Source organism: Panthera leo, chromosome D4, assembly GCF_018350215.1.
Source record: "Panthera leo isolate Ple1 chromosome D4, P.leo_Ple1_pat1.1, whole genome shotgun sequence".
In the NCBI taxonomy this organism is placed as follows: Eukaryota; Metazoa; Chordata; class Mammalia; order Carnivora; family Felidae; genus Panthera; species Panthera leo.
In genome coordinates, this window is record NC_056691.1 from 64,409,572 (window position 1) to 64,415,571 (window position 6,000).

The 6,000-nt window shown below is 34.9% G+C and overlaps 1 protein-coding gene across 1 annotated transcript in view; it reads left to right on the forward strand.

Moving 5' to 3' along the window:
- CYLC2 (cylicin 2) overlaps nucleotides 1-2,809 on the forward strand; it is a 43,120-nt gene extending 40,311 nt beyond the window's left edge. Inside the window, exons 9-12 of the mRNA XM_042913817.1 lie at nucleotides 69-206; nucleotides 959-1,092; nucleotides 2,204-2,318; nucleotides 2,646-2,809. The gene's annotated coding sequence lies outside the window, so the exon portion shown is untranslated. The remainder of the gene's footprint in view (nucleotides 1-68; nucleotides 207-958; nucleotides 1,093-2,203; nucleotides 2,319-2,645) is intronic.
- The last annotated feature ends 3,191 nt before the right edge of the window (nucleotides 2,810-6,000 follow it).

Genomic DNA, 6,000 nt, shown 5'->3' on the forward strand with positions numbered 1-6,000 from the left:
ACATTTCCTAAGTTCTTACATGCAAAAGGAGATAGTTGCCACAGTAATTACATTTGTAATTCCTATAGCTGGCAATAACCAGAGAAGGAAGTTTCATGGTGTATAGAGAGGGTAAAAGAACATGGAATGGTAAAGTTCAGCCTTTGGATAAAGGAAGTGAAAAAAAAAGCCTGGGCATTCGAAATACATTTTTGTGGAGAAAAAAGGTAAGATGTGGTTTTTACTGATACCACAATTAAGCACCACACGATATGTTTGAAAATCTAATGATTTATCTAAATAAAAGCATCCTTAAGACAATTTCAATATAAATCATGTCCAAAATAATTTACCTTGAATGTTCCTTGGAATGCCTATGTGAGTATGTCAAGTGATATGGATCACTACCTTTCAGCGTAGGGATTTTTATGTAATTGAACCACAGTTGATACACAATTTTAATTTTACATTAGGTTCAGGTGTACAACAATGTTTCAACACAGAATAGGGCACTTTGGCTTTGACTAGCTATAACTTTTAGAAGATGTTCTCCTTAGATCCAGGATTGCACAAATATCAGTATCTCTTCAACTTCAAATATATGCAAAACCAGAAAAAAAATGGGAAGATGGAAATTAATGTGTACTGCTGATTCCCAGTTCAAGCATAGATCTGGAGATATGAATGAATGAATGTTAAAGTTGATAAAGAACTGAAAAGCTGGGTAGAGAGAGTGGCCTAAGATTGAGGAAAAGCAGCAACCTCTCTGGTAGCAGTTGTTTACCACTATGGTCAGAAAGTAGGCTATGGGGCAGATTTTTTTCTCTAACACATTGCCATGGGAATATCATTGCCTACTCCTGCTCTTTCTGGGCAGAAAAAAGATACAAAACTAACATAATGCTAGCACCAGAATTGTTGTGAGGTGCAGGTAGCAATTAATGCAGGATGATTATTCTTCTCCTGACCTTTATTCAAGGCTTAGAGCCAAACCAGGAGAACAGCTTTAATGGGAGTCATTCGCTAAACCACCTAATGAAAGTGAAACAAAGATGATCAAGATTATGACTATGTGAAGTCTCCCACCCATCAGAAACCCTACTGTAATTGCATGTAGGTAAAGTGTATTAAGAATTTTAAAACAATGCATTTTTCATTTATCGATTTTTTTCTTTTATTCGTATCATTTCTTTACTGTTTTCTTTAGAATTTTCATAGACTTTTTGTGTGTGTATGCACAGTAGTAATCCTATAATTGTTATATTTTCTCCCATTTACTACTTCTAAGGACAATATATTCTAGTATAGAATTTAATTTTTTTTTTGGTTTGAATTATTTTATCTCTGATAGTTCCCAATTAATTTCATATTGTTGTCTTACCTTCTCATTAATCACTGCTCGTAAAAAAGTAGCAAAAAAGAAAAAGCTGTATGTCAATTGATTCAGTTGATTCACCAGGTCAAGTAACTTCCTCTTAGGAAGAGAAATTCACTTTGTCTTAAAGTACGTTAACAGAATAATGGGGTAGTTGAGCATGAAAGATGAGGCCTTCTAAACATAACCCAGATAGAAGGTGTTTACTTTACAAAAAGTCAATTTCTCTACGTAAGAAACAAACAGGATTTTTTTTTTTTTTTTGGAGTTGGGGCTGGGGGTGGAGAGGGAAGGTGATGGTTAATGCTGGAGAAAGTTATCCTAAGAGGCAAGAGTAAGACACCAATAAAGGGCATAAGAAAGCCAGGGAAAAATTATCTTTTATGTGTAATGGACATCTAATTTTAGGAGAGTGATATTTAGTATGTAAGGTCTTTCTTGCCACATCTATTGTTATCATCTGCTAGCCCCATACTTACAAAGAAAGACATTTGTACCGCTAGTTTTGTTTAATGGCATAAATGATGTTTAATTGGGAAAATGGTAATTATAAAGAGGACAGAGAAGGAATTTCAAAAGGGGGCTTAAGGTGAGCAACACTTGTGAAACAAGCTTATAAATGAATTAACCATTAATATATATCTCCTATTAATACTGAATCCTTCTGAAATTCAGAGTAATAGAGAAAATCTCAAAGATGATTTAATTATACTTAAAGATTTCTTATTTAGATATAAAGGGCATCCAATAATGCTGAAGGCCTAGAATCACCTGGAATATGTTTATTTCATAAAGAGCTCTTTAATTTTCAGAGTTTTTATTTGTTGCCTCTTATTTTGTTTAATAAAGGAAATGATCTGGAAAAAAAAAGAATGGCCATCAACTATATTCAGCATGCTCTGTTTATCTCTTCAGAAACTTCTCCTTCATGATGTTTCCCCCCATCACCCCAGTGAAACATGAAGTACGTCTGTGTCTCAAATATCTTCTTAGAGGGTACATCAGTCATATTGGTTTGGGACCCACCTTAATGACTTCATTTAGCCATAATCACCTACATAATTTACTTATCTCCAAATACAGACACATTCTGAGATACTGGGGGTTAGGATTTCAACATTTGAATTTGGAGGGACACAATTATGCCCATGAAAAGGGACATATGAAACTAGTTTATTTCACAGATTTAATCACTCAGAATCCTAAAGTGCTGGGTTTGGAACTCACAGCTTCAGTAGAAGAATAGAAGAATTTTACCATCTGATGTGACTCTGCTCTGATTATATTTTAGGACTACCATGAAGATATACTAAAAATTCTAACACCCTGGAGGAGTCTAAAATCCCATTCAGTTGCAAATCTTCCTGTCATGGGAGTTGATTGCCAGCTCTAATTTTGAGTGAACGCATTAAACATGATGGTGAAAATATCAATTAAAAAAATCTACTCTCCATACTACGTGTGTCTATTTCCATGTGTGTTCTTCCCTAACTTACATTCCACCTACACATAGTTGTTTGTGGCTTCTATTTTGTCAAACTCTTAAAACATTCTTAGTTAAAATCATCTATTTTTTTTTTCTACTATCCTACCTTGACCTTGTCTTCAGCTTTTGCTCCTTAAAGATTGGGATGTGGGGGGACACTTCTCTCCTTTACCACATAATTCTTTTGTCAGGAATTTCAGGATTTCCTCAAAGTTTGCAGTTCTATGTTTGACATTCTCTAATTTCAACACTGATGTTTTTCATTTTATATTCTCATATTTTTGTAATTTGGGTTGGTTCTTGTATGGATTTGAAAACTTACACTTATTCTAGGCTATTATTCCCAAGAATTTCCCCATTACAAGGTTTGTATCTACCTGAACGCCCCAAAGATCCCAAAAATGCCAGTATTCAGGTTCCTAATTCCTAGTTTTCCCCATTTTTAATACAGTCCTCCTTGACAGTTTGAAATTTAGCAGATAAACTTGCGAACATGAAGTAGTTTTGAGTTAATTCAAAATCATCATCAGGGAAGAAAATTCTTGTCAATAAAATTAAAATCTGTACCCATCAATACTAGTATAGATCATTTCCCTTTAACAGATTGCTTTTGAATTTCAAACATTTTTTTTTCAATTTAAATATTAAGCATTTACAATCAAGTGCTAATTTATTTTCAATCCCACTTCCACTATTTCCCCACCTTTCCTCTTTAATCCAACATTATATGTCAACATTCCTTTTCTTCCAAAATATATTTTATCCTTCCTTTCCCTGGTATTTTTACAATACTATTTACTTGAGCTGGAATATCATATTCTTCCACTGTATCTGTTAAACATTTTTATATCCCCCAGTGTTTCTATTTAGGCAGCTAGCCTCATGAAGAATTTCCAGTCCATCTTCTATAATCTGAGTTTAAGGTCTCAAGGGGCATCTACTAGAGAAATGTTGAGCTCTCCTTATCTTCATGAGCAGAAATCAGCATTAAATACGGACAGCAGTGTAATTCTTCCAAAGGAATTATATTTGAACTCTCTATCAATTCCTCTCATCAGGATTGGCTCCATTGATGAGTAAAGTTGCATAGTGTCCAGCACTTAAAAAGGCCCTACACTTGGGGTTTCATGTTCTATAGACATCATTTAAAAATTATCTTTGAATTGGTGTTTTATAAATGAGTCCTATTAGACAATGCAGGACTGGAATGGCTAGGATCAGATTTAAGTGAGAGACTTGCAGTGTCTGGGGCTGGGCAAGGTTGCAGCCTCCCTGACGCTGGCAGTTAGCTGAATAGTACCTTCCAAGGGGATTTGATGGGGAACTCTTCACACATTCCCCATCCAGATACTGAGTGCATCCCAGCATGGAATCTGCAATCCTTTGGAGGTCTGCAGGGTTAGGGTGGTGGGCTCTGGAGAAAAAGAAACTGATTCCTGCCCCAAACCAGGGCCCTGCATTTTCACTTTGTACTGGGCCCTGTAAATTATATTGCCAACTATACCTCCAATGAATACCAATTAATCTAAAGTAATAGGGGGAAAGGAGGGGAAAAAAGTATTAGGAACTCCTTTTCTCCCATTCACACAGTTCAACATTTAAAATTAAGTAAGAGTATCATGGGTAAAAAGGCACTTCACAGCCACTGTCGGTATTTTTTGTCATTTGAATGGTTTCAATAAATATTGTTATTCTATTAAGTTGAATTAATATAGTCCTGAAGGTAAGATCTGTACGTATCTGAATAACTAGAAAGCAAATATAAGTGTATTCTGAGAAAAAAGAAAAAAAGATTCTCTAAATAAAAGATATATATAAAAGTTGTTTAAAAAAGCAGATAATGTAACTGGCACATTGTAAGTGTTGATGGTTAGTGAGAATAAAAGACTTTTTAAGGAGATGGGTGAGGTCTTTGTTATATAATTATATATCAGAAAATATCTCTCAGTGCTCAATAAAATTCACAACCACTTGAGCAGTAATTTTGTGAAGAGTAACAAAGGGGGACCTACCAAAGTAGTGCACTAGGGTGCTGATCAGTGGTAGCCTATGAACCCAGCATAGTCGAACTGTGTTATTTCACCAGGACTAAGAACTCAGCCCAAACATGTGAGCTTCCTGTACCATCTTTGCTGCAGAGAACAGGATAAAAATGAACTATCACTAAAAATAAGGGCAGACACTTAGATATGATTAAATATGTTATGGACATATCATATACACCATAAAAACTCTACTGAGACAGATACTATTAACATACAGATAAGGAACCTAAGGCACAGAGAGGTGATTTGCACACCACACAGAGATTACAAGTGGAATAGCCAGGATTTGAACTATGTATGACTCTTCATCTCAGGACCTATGCCCTTAACCTCTACATCTCTCTATTGATTCTCAGTTTCCTAATATAGGTGAATGTAATTTCAAGTTTTTCCTCAGACAACATCTGACTTATACTAACTTGGATCTTTTTTCTCTCATTCTTAGTCAACATGGGGAAACAGCCAAAAATGCAAAACCATTCTAATACGTTAGGAGTCAGTCCTCTCTCTCTCTCTCTCTCTCTCTCTCTCTCTCAATGGCTTGAAAGCGTGTAGTCATATTTCTGATAGACCAGTAGCAATAAGACTAGATTTTTGAAAGTTTATACTATAGTTATTTTATGTTTATTTTAGTCTGTAATTTGTATCTTTTGAGTGATATTATAAATGATGATATTTGTTCAGGGTTGGTCAATATGATATTTTCCAATTAGATAATCATTTTAACTTCTAATATCATTTTTCGTAGTATATTGTCCAAAAACGGGTAAAGGTATTCTAGATCAGACTTCGCAATTACTATTATACTGAGATTGTACTGAGGACTCCACAGCACACCATTTGACAGGTGGTATTTATTAAATACATGACATTAGAGAAGGCAGAAAATAACAAAGGCAGAGACAGACATGATAAACATGTCTGTATTTCACCTATGAATTTTAGTTTTCAGTGACGTTGACAGTTAAGATAATGCGAGGCTAGTGTCACTGCTGAATTTTTTTTTAAGTTTGTTCAGAAATTCATTTTTCTTACCTTCGAGTTAAAGAGTCAGTGTTTCTAGCCAAGATAGACAATAACAGGGTCACACAAGGTATAGGAAACTACAGAATATA